The 14826-nt window shown below is 45.8% G+C and overlaps 1 pseudogene; it reads left to right on the forward strand.

Moving 5' to 3' along the window:
• Nucleotides 1-658: 658 nt before the first annotated feature.
• Nucleotides 659-4112, forward strand: LOC102546107 (CXXC-type zinc finger protein 1-like; annotated as a pseudogene).
• The last annotated feature ends 10714 nt before the right edge of the window (nt 4113-14826 follow it).

Below are 14826 nucleotides of genomic sequence, written 5' to 3' on the forward strand. Positions count from 1 at the left end.
GTGGAGCCTGGAGAGACTAGGCCTATGGGGCGGGGCAACAAGATAGGCAGAACGTGTCTAGGGGCGGGGCCATGAGTGTTCTGGCGGGCTGGGCAGAGGGGGCTTGTCAGGGTCCACTGTGCAGGGCAAGCAGGGTAGCAGGTGTGTCCTGGAGGGTGAGCAAGGCAGGCTGAGCCGTGCGAGTGTAAGGAGGTAAAGTCTAGTTTTTCTGGGTGGATAGGCAGGGCCTTATGCATTCGAGTGGGCAAGGTGGAGCCAGATAGACTAGCCAAGTGTGCCTGAATAAGGTGGGCAAGCAGGGCCAGGTGGTGCCAGTCATTCCCAGGTGTATCCAGGCCGATGCTGTGGGCCCCAGCCACAGTGGCCAGAGAGTGAGGCCAGGAGTGCTGGGGCAAGATGAGCCCCTCCCCACCCGCTTAGTGCTGACCCAGAGCCCTCCTCCCATCAGCACAGAAACCCTTTTTGTAATCCCTGGTCTCTGGTGGATCCAGGACACAGGATGGATGGGGGAGTGGAGCCGGTGCGAGAGTCTGCCCTTCAGCTCTTACCTGTAACACCATCGGAAACTTTGCCATGGTCCCACTGGCAGCTGCCCACTCAGTCACAGCTGCCTCAACTGCAGAAGTCTGGGCTGTCCTAGGAGTACCAGGTGGTGGTGATGCCACTGGCAGTAAAGGAAGCACCTCAGACAACAGCTCCACACCAGTTGTTGTCTGAAAAGGACCTGCCTCAGGACTGAAACTTATACCAGGAGTTTTGCATAAGAGACTTTTGACAATCAAAGCCTGATAAGTGTCTGGCAGGGCCCCTGGGTAGAAGGATGGGGACAGTGAAGACAGGGAGGGTCAGCAATGAGGAGAGAGGAGGCAGGGAGGGCCCAAAGATCCCTTAAGAAACAGGTTGCAGAGACATCAGCTTTTTCCTGGCCTACAACCCTGGATGAATAACATTGAAGGGTTCCGGTTCTTAGATTCTGACTGCAGAACCAAGCAGTGGATATGAAGAAAATGGAGAATTTGAAGAGAAAAGTGGAGTGGAAGGTGACAGAAATGGTGGAGTGGGGGGCATGGAGGCAGAGGTTGGGGGCGGGATGCAGGACAGGAGTACAGGGTTAGGGGGCTGACATTGACTCCCCTGTCCTGGCCTTGACCACTTGTGTCCCACAGAAGGAGAAGAACCAGAAGCAGAAGCTCAAGGGAGAGTGTGAAGACCCAGAGCAGTCAAAAGTCAACGACTTAGCCTCGCTGTGGCAGTGCCTGGGACCCGGCTGTGTGTTTCCCACCCGGCCAGGCTCCAAGTACTGCTCGGATGACTGTGGCATGAAGCTGGCAGCTGAGTGAGTGCACTGGGATTAAGGAACAGGGTGTGGAGGGTAGGTCCATCCACCCTCCTATACCCAAGTATCCTCCTATCATTTATCCCTCCACCCACCGATCTGTCCATTCTTACATCCACCTACCTGCTGAACCACCTATCCACGTTCCACCCACCAACCCACTCAGTCATCATTACTCACTCAGCTATCTACCTATCCAGGCAACCGTCCACCATTTAATCACTCACTCACCAGCAATCACTCATCTACCATTCATTAGCCTAAATCTTCACTATTTGGTCACACATCCATTTCTTCTTCTTTGAATGCCCCCACATACCCATTTCTTGTTGTCCCCCCTTCCAGCCGCATCTATGAGATCCTGCCCAAGAGCATCCAGCAGTGGCAGAAGAGCCCCTGCATTGCTGAGGAGCTTGGCAAGAAAATGCTCGAGCGCATCCACCGTGAACAGCAGGACACCCACACTCGCCTGAAGGAGTTAGAGTGCCATTTCAACGAACTTGAGGCCATCATTCTGCGTGGCAAGCAGCAGGCTGTGTGCGAAGATGAAGAGGTGAGTGGGAATGGGTGGGGTGGAGCCGAAAGGTGCCTGGTATCTTGCCTTGCCATCCCCACTCTGCACTGCTTCGCTGTCCCCTCTGTTGTCCTATGCAGAGCAACAAACCTGGCAGGAACAGTGTCGACCTGCAGATCTTCTGTGTCTCCTGCGGGCAAGCCATCAGTGTGCATGTTGCCCTGCACCACATGGAGCGCTGCTTTGTCAAGGTTGGGGCATTGGCTGGGAGCAGATGGGGCAAGGGTGTTTTTGGCTGGGTGGAGTCCCTGGGGAGCGGGGGCAGGTTTGGTACCTGGGCGTTTGTTGTAGATAAGAATACAACACACACCCATGGCTCTACCCATTTGTGCTTTTCTTCCATCCCCAGTATAAGGGCCAAGATTTGGGCATCAGCTACTGGTGGCAGGGGCATTAACTGGGCAGACAGCATAGGGTCCACAGGGGACAAATGGGTTGTTTGGGGCTCTGTCATGGGAGGGCATTTGGTCTATGTCCACAGTTCCTCCCATTTCTACTCTCTTTCCCCAGTATGAGTGCAAGTCGACCTTTGGATCCTTGTACCCCACTTGCATTGAAGGGTGAGTGTGGGTGCTACTCAGGGTCAAAGGCATGATGTGGGCAGGGGCGGGAGCAGGGTGGGCAAGATCAGGGGCAGGATGTGGGTGGGCTCTGAGACAGAGGTAGGTGGGTTAGGGGCAGGGTATGGGTGACGTTGGGGACAAAGTGTCGGCAGGGTACAGGGTGGGATCACCCTCCTCCTGACCCTTAGTTTCTCACTTTGACCCTCTCCCTAGAGCCACAAGGCTCTTCTGTGATGTTTACAACCCACAAAGTAAGAGATACTGTAAGCGGCTCCAGGTGCTATGCCCTGAGCACTCAAAGGACCCCAAGGTGAGCCTTTTCTTTCTCAACCTCATCAACCTCCCTTCCTCCCTTCCTCCCTACCTGGCCACCCTCTTCCTCTTGTCCTCCGTACTTGATTGCCTCCATCCCTTCTTCCATCTGCCTGAATGCCTTCAGACCTCCTGACCAACCCCGCTGTGTCCCCTCCTCCCTTCCTAACCACCCTATACTCCCCTTTCCTCATGGCCAAGTCACCTTCCAGCCTTACTTTCCTCTCTGCCTGGCTGCTATTTATTTATTCATAACCTCCTTGCCTGAGCCGCCCGCCCCCCATTTCTCTCTGTCTCCGCCTGACCAGCCTCCATTCCTCTGCTCCCTTCTTCATAACCATTCCCTCTTGTTCCCATCTCCTCGCTTGCCCATCCTCTGTTCTTTTCCCAGCCCCTGCCTGACTACCCCACCTTCCTCCCCTCCTCCCTGCATGGCCACCCTCAATTCCTCTCTTCTCTTTTTCTGACTTCCCTCCATTCCTATTCTCCCTGCCTCACTGCCCCAATCACCTTCTCCCTGCCTATCATCTCCTTAATCCCTTCTCCCTCCATGTTTAATCAGTCCCTGTACCTCCCACCCTCCAATTTCATCCCTCGCCTCCTCCAGTGTCTTACCAGTCCCTATTCATCTAATTCTCCCTGTCAGACCTCCCCTCCATCCTTCTTCTCCTTCCTCTTTGACCTCTTTCTGTTCTTCTGCCCTTCCTGCTGGATCACCTCCATTCCTACATCCCTGCTTAACTTCTTCTTCCATCCTTCGTGCTTGATCACCCCCGTTTTGCCCCCTCTCCTTTACTTAATCACTGAGTTCCTCTCATCCCCCCTGCCAGGTCCCTCCCCATTCCTCTCCTACATGCCAGACTGCCCTCCTTTCCCTTCTTCCTCTCATCTTGCCTGCCTTTTCACCCTCCATTGCCACCCTCCTCCATCATCCTTCATTCTTCCCCGCAGGTACCTGAGGATGAGGTGTGTGGTTGCCCACTAATGCAAAATGTCTTTGAGTCCACTGGTGATTTCTGTCGCCTCCCCAAACACCTGTGCAGCCTCCATTACTGCTGGGAGAAGCTGAGACGTGCCGAGGTGGACCTAGAGCGTGTGCGCACGGTAGGCTATGAGGCTGAGTGGGGCTGAGGGGCGGGATTGGGTCTAGAAGCCCCCTCTCACACTCACCCGCTCACAGCTGCACAAGCTGGAAGAGCTGATGGAGCTGGAGCAGAAGGTGCACACAGCCATGTTGAATCGGGCAGGGCTGCTGGCCCTGATGCTTCACCAGACCATCCAGCATGACCCACTCACCAGCGACCTGCGCTCCAAAGTGGACAACTGAGCCCTGCTCAACTGAGGTCCTGTACTTAACACCCTCTGCAAGGGTGGCATTCCGTGAATTCTTTACATACCTCTTTCTCTCACCACTTTTTTCTCGGGCATCTCAGAGTTTCTCGGTGCTTCTCTGTTCACTGTTTGGTCTCCTGTCTCTGTCTATGCCTCCTTGGGAGAGTGGTCCTCAAAATTTCTGTCCGTTCTTCTATCCCCCTTATTATCCTGAACCTGGGCGAGGCCAGGGGATCTGCCCTGCCCTCATCTCCCACTGTTCAGAGTTATATTTACAAATTTTAGAAGAACAAGAGATTTTGATATCCCCTGATAGCCCTTCAGCTTGTCTCTCTGGCCACAGGACCCAGTTCCAAAACTTCAACTACAGTTGGTGGTAGTTGGTGGCTGGGCTGCTTGGTGAGTCCTTTTCTGTCAGGGGAGACGTGACCTTAGGTGCCATTGACCCTTGTTCCCCACAGTCCCCCATCCCAGGCCATCAGGTATGTAATTGGCACCTGATGAGTGTACTTTGACCGACTTCTGTGTAATTGTTAATACTCCCCAGGCCAGAGGTGCTGGGAAAATGTTGGGATGGGGGAATAGGTGAGTGTGAGACGACCTCCCTGATGATTCTGCTTTGGAATGCTGAGAATTCAAGTTGTCACGGCAGTTGTGCCCCTGCCCCCACCCATCTTGGTCCACTCTTTACCATACCATGAGGTCCCAACCCTTTCTGTCAGCCTTGGCCCCTGCCAGTCCAATCCGGGTCCGTCTGTCTCCCGCTAGACCTGCCCCATCACATCTGCTCTCCTGCTACCACCTTGCTCTGGGTCTTCCCTTTCCAGCCAGCTTTGCCCATTGAGCCCCTGTCTGGTTGTGCCCATTTCACACCTGCAGGGTTGCCAGGAGAGAACTGGGTCCTCTGCCACATCTGCCTTTGCCAGCCCCAGCCAAGCCTCCAGTGCCAGAGGAGGTGTGTCCAGTAATGCTGCCAGTGGGTGTTGGTATGTCTCAAATGGTAGACTTGAATTACTCTTCCTGTTCTTTCTATACTCACTGGTCCCTAATGGATTTTTTTCATTAATTTTCACAATAACTTTTTTTCCCCAGGGACTCACATATTTTACCTAAATATTTAAACATGTTACTCAAGACATATACCTCATATTCCACAATAATGCATGTATTAATTATTTAATTCACTGCCTACCTGGTGCAATATCTTCTTTTTTTGATTACTGATATTATATTTTTTCCTTTCTTTTCAATTTGATCAGATTTCCCAGGGACTAATCCATATAATTAACTATTTGAAAGGATTAGCTTTTTATTTTATTTATATTCCCTAAGTTTATATTTATTTAATTAATTTATTTAAGCTTTTATTTTTAATTGCCACTTCTTGATTTTCTGTTCTATGTTTCCTTTTTATTGTGTTTGCCTAGTTTTGTTCTTTTTCTAATCCCTTGAATCAAATTCCCAACTTGATTAGGATCCAGTCTTTTGAATAGTAAAGGTTTTGAGAGCATATACTTTTTTTTCCCTTAAATGTAGCTGTATCTCGTAAACTCTGGTATGAAAGATGCATTGTCAAAATTGATTTCTCCCTTTGATCATAGCTATTGAGGAACATTTCTTAGTTTCTAACTGGTTAAAATAGTTTGGTTATTTTTTCTTTCTTTTTTTTTGGTAATTATGATTTTAGTATGATCAGAGAATGTAGCCTATTGAACCTGAATTTGTAAACATTACTCAGGATTTTCTTTGTGGCCCAGATTACTCAACTGAATTTTGTAAACCTTTTATGGATATGAGAGAAGAAACTATACTCTTTGTTAGGTGCATAAGGACTTTTCAATGTAGTTTGATGATTAACATTTCTTTACTCTGATTTTTGTCATTTTGTCTACTCCAGCTATTATCAAAAGATAGAATAAATGTTATAATAGTTTAAACAAATAGCTCGTTGTAGTTTTGTGGGGTTTTTTTTAAGGGGGGGAAGAGGAATCCCAAAGTAAATATCTTAGTCCATTTTGTGCAATGCCCCTATGTGTTTTCCTTGTTGACTGCTTTTGACCTTGAATTTTCTTCGGTAAGTACGTCATCACAGCTCCTTTCATTTTGCTGCCACTAACCTGGTTTATCTTTGTCTAAAACTTTTATTTTGCATTTTCTCTTTAAGATCTACTTCTTGTAACTGTATGTAAGTGTATTTTTTTGCCCTAATCCCACATTTGTGTCTTGAGATTCAGTCCATTTAAATTTGTATAATTATGATAATCTTATCTTTTTATATCATATTATCCTTATTATCAATTTTACTATTTCCTAAATATAACTTTTATTCTTTTCTTCTTCCCAGTAGCTTAATGAAGTTTCTATTCAGCTTTGTCCTCCTCCCTAACCTTATTATTTTGGTAATTTTTATGTTTACTAACTGTCCTGTTATGTAGTTTTTCCTTTCTAACAGGCATGATTTAATTTCTGTTTTCTCTATTATTTGATCAGAATATAATGAACCTTTGATTGCAGAGAAAGATGCTCTATCACCCATATTTGCTTCAGCAAGATAAGCGGTATTATTTCTGGATTTTTCTAGAAAAACTTAAACTGCTTATTTGAAGACTATATTTTTCTTAGGTTAAGTCAATTCTGCTTCAAGAAAACTTGAATATTTTCATTCAAAGTCCTCAGTGACTTTATTTATCGTGATTTAATTATAGCTATTTGAATGTGTACCTGAGGGTGTGCATTTTGCCACAGCAATCCTTGCTAGCCACTGCTTTGCTCTCTTATTTTGAGATCTATCTTCTGATTTAGTATTCATTTATTTAGAATACTTTCCTTTAGTGTTTTCCTCAAATAGAGTAAACTGGTGGAAGAGTCTTCCAATTACTTCATGTCTTAAGCTGTCATTCTTTTGCCCCAAGGGATTGTTTCTTGGGAAGGGGTACAGGATCTCTGCATTAGAGTCCTTATTTCTCCATGGTCTGTGGGAAGCAGCTTCCAAGACGGGTCCCAAGGATCCCTGCCTCCTGGTATTCATGGTCTTGTGCAATTCCTTCCATTTGAGTAACTTGCTTCTAACCAATAGCATGCCTTAATACTGAGGAGATACCACCTTTGTGATTAGGTTACAAGAGATTGTAGCTTTTATCTTGCTAAGGCTCTCTCCCTTGCTGGATTTAGTGAAGCAACTTGCCATGTTGGGGAGGCTTGTATAGTAGGGAACTGAGGGTGACCTTTCACTATCAGTCAGTAAGAAACCGAGGCTTTCAGTCCAAATGAACTGAATTGTGCAAACAACCATATAAATGAGCTTGGAAGTAAATTCTTCCCCAGTTGAGCCTTCATATGAGGCCCCAAATCTAGCTGAGACCTCGACTGCAGTTTCATGAGAGACCCTGAAACAGAGGATCAGGCTAAGCTGTGCCCAGATTCCTGAGCCACATAAACTATGAGATAATAAGTATGTGTTGTTTTAGGCCACTGAATTTGTGAGGATGTGGAACCAAGTAATCAGGGACTAGAAGGTCAGTGATTTTGTGAAGGACACTAGGTTGGTTTCTGGAATGAAAGCCGTTAATATCCTTCAGGAATGGTCAGTGTTTGGCTGCTCCATAAGTCAGTTTTAGAAATTGTGTGGGTCAGTAATTGGCAGTCTGGGAAGATGGACGATCGGAAACCTGCTGGGGGTGTGGCACTGGTGTGCCTGTGTTGGGCATTATTCAAGGTTCCCGTGGTCATCACTGTGGATTAATGATATGAGGAGCCCGGGCCATGCCAGTGATTGGGGGACTTTGCAGTGTCCTCTGGCAGTCCCTGTAGCCCAGCCATGGGTGGATTCTGAATGATTGGCAGCCAGAGAAATCAGGGGCATGATCTCAGGAATTTTGGACCTCAGGTGACCAGAGATCAACTTTCCCAAGTTGGTCAGTTATTGCAGGGGCGTGACATACACCTGGTTTCCAGTGTCCAAAAAGGGGGTGAGGAGAGTGAGTTTGAGTTTTCATCTCTGACAGAAGAGGAAGGGCCAGGAAGGTTGCCCTGGATGTGCACTGAAATAGGCAGAAGCTCAGTTTAGTCACACAAGATACTGTCCCTCCTCGCCCTGAGCTCTCTGAAGACAATGGAAAATAGGCATATTGTTCTGACCCTGTATGGGGTTCAGAATCGCGGAGTGGCTGAGTGTGGGCACTTGGGAGTCAGCTGACTTGACTGGAGTGTTTCCTTGTCCTCCTTGCTAGCAGCAGTGTGACCTGTTGGCAAATGACTTAGCCTTGCTGTGCTTCAACTGCTTCTACTGTCAAACGGTCCTAGTGATAATCATTGTCATGTAGCTGGCAAGGTTGCAGTGAAAATTGCGAGGCACAAGGCCTCAGGGAAGGGGCAAGTGTGTCACAGAAGCATTAGATTCTAGACTCGCTGTCCCTGAGACAGATCGCCATCCTCTTTGCTGTGTCAGCACCACGTGGCTGGTGTCCCACACCCAGAGCCCTGCATATTTCAGTGGAAAATGTGATGCAGCTGATGGAGGAAAAGTTGGCAAGGTCCCGGCGTGGGCAACCACCGGTCCCAGCCAGGGAGACGCTACCCTCCTGACACCCAGTGCAGGCCCTTAACTCCCCACTGGCTCAGTGCGCATGCTCAGCTGATCCCCACCAGCGCTTCCTCTCTCCCTGACCCTTGGGGATTTGCTGATTTCTCGGCTGTCCTGACATAGGGCAGAAAAACCCCTTCTTTTTGGAATTTAGGGGGTTGCGGGGCAGTAGGGTGGCCGCAGTCTCTAGGGCCCTTCTCCTTCTTCCTCTTCCTTTCAAAAATGAGTAAAATGGCCTGAGAAGGTCACGTGACTTGTCCAGGCCTCTTGGATAGTGAGTGACGGGCAGTGGGCTGGAACCAGGTGTCCCGACTGGGTCCTCCACCCTCATCACACTACAGCCAAGACCAAGTTTCCCAGTAGAAGTTCCCCTTGAGATTCTGTTAACAGAGGAAGATGAAGAGGGAGCCAGACCCTGCCCCACAGCTGCCTCCTTCCCACCGTCCTGTGGATGCTGTCACCTCTAGGGACAGGCTCGCTGTCACAGGAGCTCAGGGTCATGTGGTTAGTAAGACAGTATATATTATAAAACTTCATTATTTTAGTTTTATTATACAACTAGTTATATTTGTAGTAACAAGGTATACACTATAAATAAGTAGAAAGAAGAAAAGTAAAGTGGCCTCTAACTCTTATCTCCTAACTATAAATTCTATTAATGTTCTGATTTATTTGCTTTCAGATATTTTTTCTCGGTATGTGCCTTGGTGTTTGTGCACATGGGTTTTTAGTATATTCATACACGCACATTTAGTTTATTTATTCTTAAACATTTTTATTGAGTTATAATCATTTTACAATATTGTGTCAAAATGCACATTTAATTTAAATGAAAACTAGAATTGTTTGGTTACCTTCTCTTTTTGCTTTGCATTCAAACATAAATATTTTCCCACATCAGCAAATATTTTTGCATACAATTTTAACAGCTGCATAATAGCGAGTCTTTGAATATATCATAATTTTTGTGATTTGTTAGTAAACATTTATGAAGGATGATTTTGGTTTTGACTGTTAACACCACTGGAGTGAAATTCCTGCATTTAAATCTTTGTGCACATCCATGATTGTTTTCTAAAAACTGAAATCTTGTGTCAGGGTACGAGGACAGATATTAAACAACTTAGGAGGGGACAGTTGTACACTTGGTCCCAGTGAGAAACCTGCCTTTTCCAAGTGTCACACAATCATATCAGTCACAGACACACAGCTTGAAGACACATAAACGTGGTATTCCCTGCGCCTCCCATGAGGTATGGCCCCCAGCTGAGGTGTAAGGGTTTCCAGGCTGGGAATCTGAGCCCTGTAATGCATCTGTATACCATTCCCTCTGCAACTTTAACTTCAAAAGGCCAAGCCCCCCCCCAAAGCAGGAAATAATCATTTTTTTCATGAGTTATCATTAATTCATGTATTTGTCACAGTCATTGCTTTTCCAGTGTTGTTAGGGGGGATGTAAGAATCCTCACAGTAAAATGTCCAGGTATGACTCTATAAATTTAGGTTAGGAGAAGATATAAGACAGAATGAACAAAGTCAGCACCAGAATCTATTTGGACTGTAGGCATTTGGGCCCAATGGTCCTGCAGAGTAATTAAAATTGAGTTGTTAAATTTGTTTCTGATCTTCCTATCAGATATAGCTGGTAAGGAGATGCAGTCATTTGGAGGATTTACATTGGCCACAGAGAGAAAATATGACAGGTCTTCCCAGGTGAAGATTTCCTGATCATTGAATTTCAAACACAAATTTGATCTCATTATGGATTATAGCTGAGGTGACTTTATATTTTATCATCCAAATCAGGACACTTTAGAATGGGAAAGGGGAGTCATTAATAATTATGCTGGAACAACAGGTGTAAACTGGAAAGGGGTCAGCCTGATGGGAAAGACAGAATATTGTCAATAGTAATCTTGTCATAAAGTCCTGATGATAGGTTTTGCCACAGCTGTCTTCTAGAACAGTGCTTCTCACAGTGTGTTCTTTGGACCAATAGAGCATCATTTGAGAGACTAGAAGAAATGCAAATTCCTGGATCTTATGCCAGACCTTTGGACATGGGATTTAACGATCTGTGTGTTGATAAACCCTCCAGGTGATTCTGGTACATGCTCAAGTTTGAGAACTGCTGGTTTAGAACCTAGAATCTAGAAGAAGCCAAGGGTGTAGAGCCAAAACAGAACTCGGGGACGGGAGTCTTCATGTGCACACGTCACTGATGATCTCATTTCGTGTAAGTGCAAACCATCCTACATTTTAATTTTCCTTTGGGACCTTTGACACTACTTTGGCCTCAGGTAGGTCAAAGTTAAAAGAATATATTTATGTCAAAACACCACATTGTACACCTTAAGCAGATATAATTCTTAATTTGTCAATCATTCCTCAGTAAAGCTGGAAATTTTTTTAATATTTAAAAAATTGGTCATAGAATATGACATTTTCAGTCTGGACTTAAAATTCTGTGCAAAGACTCTGTTTGTGGTCAGTTCCTCTTTTAATGTTGTTTTTTAAAAACCTCCACTTAAAAGGTTATCCAGGGATATAAAATACAATTGCAAGAGGGACTAGAATTCTTTCAAGATATAAAAATTAGTTAGTATAGCTTCCCTGCATATATAATCCCTCCATGGCGATCCATTAGTTCAAGGAAAAAATTCCTTAGTTTTTCTATGATGGAATCCAGCATTTGTCCTCAGATTTTAAATTCATTTTGCTTCCTTCAATGTCACATAGACCCTTCTTCTTCTCCATAGGGTTATTTGACATTAGATATATATGTTTTTTACTTCCACACCTTTGCACTTTGCATCACATGTCTTAATCATCCAATTTAAGCTTCACCAACACTGGTAGGTAAACTTACTTCCCCATGGAGAGCTTACCTTTCCCACTTGTATTTGTTTTTCAAGTTTCAGAGTTGCTACAAGACCAGTGGTTTGTATGATATATTTCTCCCTTCCCAGTTCCCAGCACAACATCTGGTGCTCAACTGCCCAGGAAAGGTGTTTCTGACAATTCTCAAATTAGCTGGAGGACTTAAGAGGGCTTAGTTTAGTCCTCATTGTTTTAGTAAAGAATAACTTTTACTGCATTAACACAGTAAATTGCCAACATTTCAATTATATTTTTCTCCTACAAAATATTATATAATATTAAGTATTTAGTAGTAGGCATACTATGTTGTATATCAGGATGAAAACTCATTAAAATTATTAACTAGGAGATGTGAGTTATTCTGGACGGGGTGGGAAAAGTACAACATGAACCTGAACATTTTCGTGTGATAGAAAGTCAGGATGTGCTCAAAGAATCATAGGACATGTCAAAAGGATATAAGATTTCAGCTGGAAGTGACTCCCACTGGCCGAATCTGAGAATATTTTAAAATTTCAATATAAATATAGTAATAGGTTATGAACGGATTGAATAATATAAGAATCGATGAGTATGTTTATATATAAATAAATGAAAAATAAATTGGGGAGAAGGGAAACTTCTTTATAGTAGCATGTCAGCTAGTAAGTAGAAAAACTATGGAGTTAGGAAATCATCAGTAAATCAGTGGGTAGAAGTTAGATGAGGAACAGAGCATTTATATAGTCTCAAAGTATTTCCCCACAAATTAGTTATTAATTATAAAGGGAAAATAGTGATTTTAAAGTGGAGGAACCTGGCAGACACCGCATTAACTGAATGATTAAAGCTAATCTCACCTATCTTGGGACAAATGGACATCACAGCGTACAGATATGATGTGCTAAGGAGGACACAATATCACTGTGGATTTGAAAACACTATGTTATCTTCCAATATTCTCTGCTCACCCTCAATCTTCCCCCAACACAGTCCAGGTTGACTTCCTCACTAGCCTCCGTCACAGTATTTTGTGACTCCCTACTACTGAGGGGGGAACCCCCATAAAAAGACTGGCAGGACCCCTAAGCAGGGCTGCTGCTCTCCTCCCAGCACCGTCCAGTTCCCTGGCCCAGAGGCTCGCTCTCACTTTTTTGCCTCTAAAGCGGCTTACACCTGAAGTTCTATTGGTTCCCTGAGCTCATTTCTTATTGGTTATTTCCTTCACTTCTGATGGGTTATTTCTCTCATTCCTGATTGGTCCATTCCCCTCACTCCTGATTGGTTATTTCTCTCACTCCTGATTGGTCTATTTCTACAAAGCTTGTTCCTGGTTGGTCAACTTCTGTTATACTTTGCATATGATGTTGCAAAGTGTAAAACTGGCAGCCTATGAAAGGCCTGTGTAAACCTACAGATGGGGTCCAGAGCTTAGAGTGTTAGCTCCTCTGGGCCTGTTGGTGTAATAAACCTGAGTTCTCCAACTCTCTGAGTGCTGCTTGGTTTACTGCCTGGATCCAGGTTGCTGTCACAACTGAGCTGTGACACCGAGCTGAAACACTTTTTTCTGCAACACTAGACACCAGCACAGTATCTGAGAATCACCAACAACACAGAAGGCAATGTGTACCGACCCCAAAACAGTGTCTTCTACTCCAACTGGCCCTGATTAGTGTCTTCTGACATCCAAATAGCTTACATCCCAGGGTCTGCTGACTCCACATAGGTCCAGGGTTTGGTCACTGCTGTTTCAGTTTGACAGCCTTTTTAAGCAGGCGCCCCCTTGTTGAGGTGGAGTGCAAGGACTAGGTGGGTATGTATGTTCGGCTTCCTGCTGGCTCCTGCCTATGTCACGCTAGCAATGTGGAGTGCTAGCTTACACAGCCTCATTGCAGATGGGTAGGGTGCAAGTTCAGCTTTCCCCGCCCCTACCCTGCTGACACCTAACCAGTGAAAGTGGGGCATCTTCTTGCATTGCCTCATTGCCTACACATCCACACGTAAAGTCATCGCCACTGGGCTCTGCGGACATGAGGGAAGGGGAAAGCAGGGAACCGACTCATACCACCTTGTTGCTGCAGGGTGGGAGCAGAGGGTCCTCTAGATTTTCCCCACCACCACATTCTGCCTCATTGCTGCCAATGGGACTCAAGGAGCAGATTCTAACTGGGATCCACTGACGGCCAGGGCCCTTGTACAACCTGGTTCAGTCTCATCGTTACTGACCCTCTCAGATCAGGTGGATCCCAACTCAGTCCTTTCCTTGCCTGGGGCCACTCACACCAATTGAATGACACCAAGTTTGGCAAAGTAGAGCAGAAACGATTTGCTGATTAAAGGAATGGAGGAGGGAGGGCTGTTGCTTTAAAGACACCTTCTCCCCGAAAGGAGGAACGTAGGGGACTTTTAAGGGGTAAGAGGCAGGTTAGTCATCAGAAACTGGGGAAAAATGCGGAGAGTTTCTGGGACAGCCGTGAATGCGCAGTCCCTCAGGCTCCCTTGCATACAGCACTATCAAGGTACAAGTGTCTAGTATAAGTCCTCCCTTTAGGCTGAGATCTTTGCATGGTAACGAAGCAAAGGCAGCTTTTGGACACTTCAAAGTTCGCTCTGCACAGATACTGCTCTTGGGGTTAGGCTGGAAGCAGCTCAGAGTTGACTGTTGCGTTTCCTTTGAGGTGTAACTGATAAATATCTTTGACAAACATCAGGTGTTTTGGAACAAGAATAGAAACAGATTAAAACTGAGATCTTTCATCTCCCTGGGATATGTACGAGTGACATCATTGCTTCCAAGTGGGTGTGGAGGTTCAACTCCGCTTGCGGCCCTGCTGACCTCAGGGGTGGGAGGCAGTGGATGCTGACAGGCTCCAGTTTGCACTGCTTTGTTCCATTTCTTTGATGCTGGTGGAGTAGAGGCACAACTTGCTGGCAGACCCTGCTGACCCTACCCCAGCAGGGGAATCAGAGCACTGCCACCTGCTTCTGCAGAACAGTGAGTTGGGGGCGGATAATCAGCTTCCCGCTCAACTTGCTGAAACTGTGTCAGAGTTTGGCTGGAGTACAGTGAGTATTGCCTCAAAGGTTTTCTGTTGTTTAGACCATACTTTCCTTTAAATAGAAAGGACAGGCTTTTCTTGGATCCATTTTTGTCTTGCCTGTTGGTGGTTCTGGGTTGGAGGCCTTTCCAGGGACGTTTCCAGGATGTATGTGATGCAATAAGGAAACCCAGGGAACTCACCATTGTACCTGAGCAAGGGGTCTCGTT

The sequence above is a fragment of the Vicugna pacos genome, chromosome X, assembly GCF_048564905.1.
Source record: "Vicugna pacos chromosome X, VicPac4, whole genome shotgun sequence".
Classification (NCBI taxonomy): Eukaryota; Metazoa; Chordata; class Mammalia; order Artiodactyla; family Camelidae; genus Vicugna; species Vicugna pacos.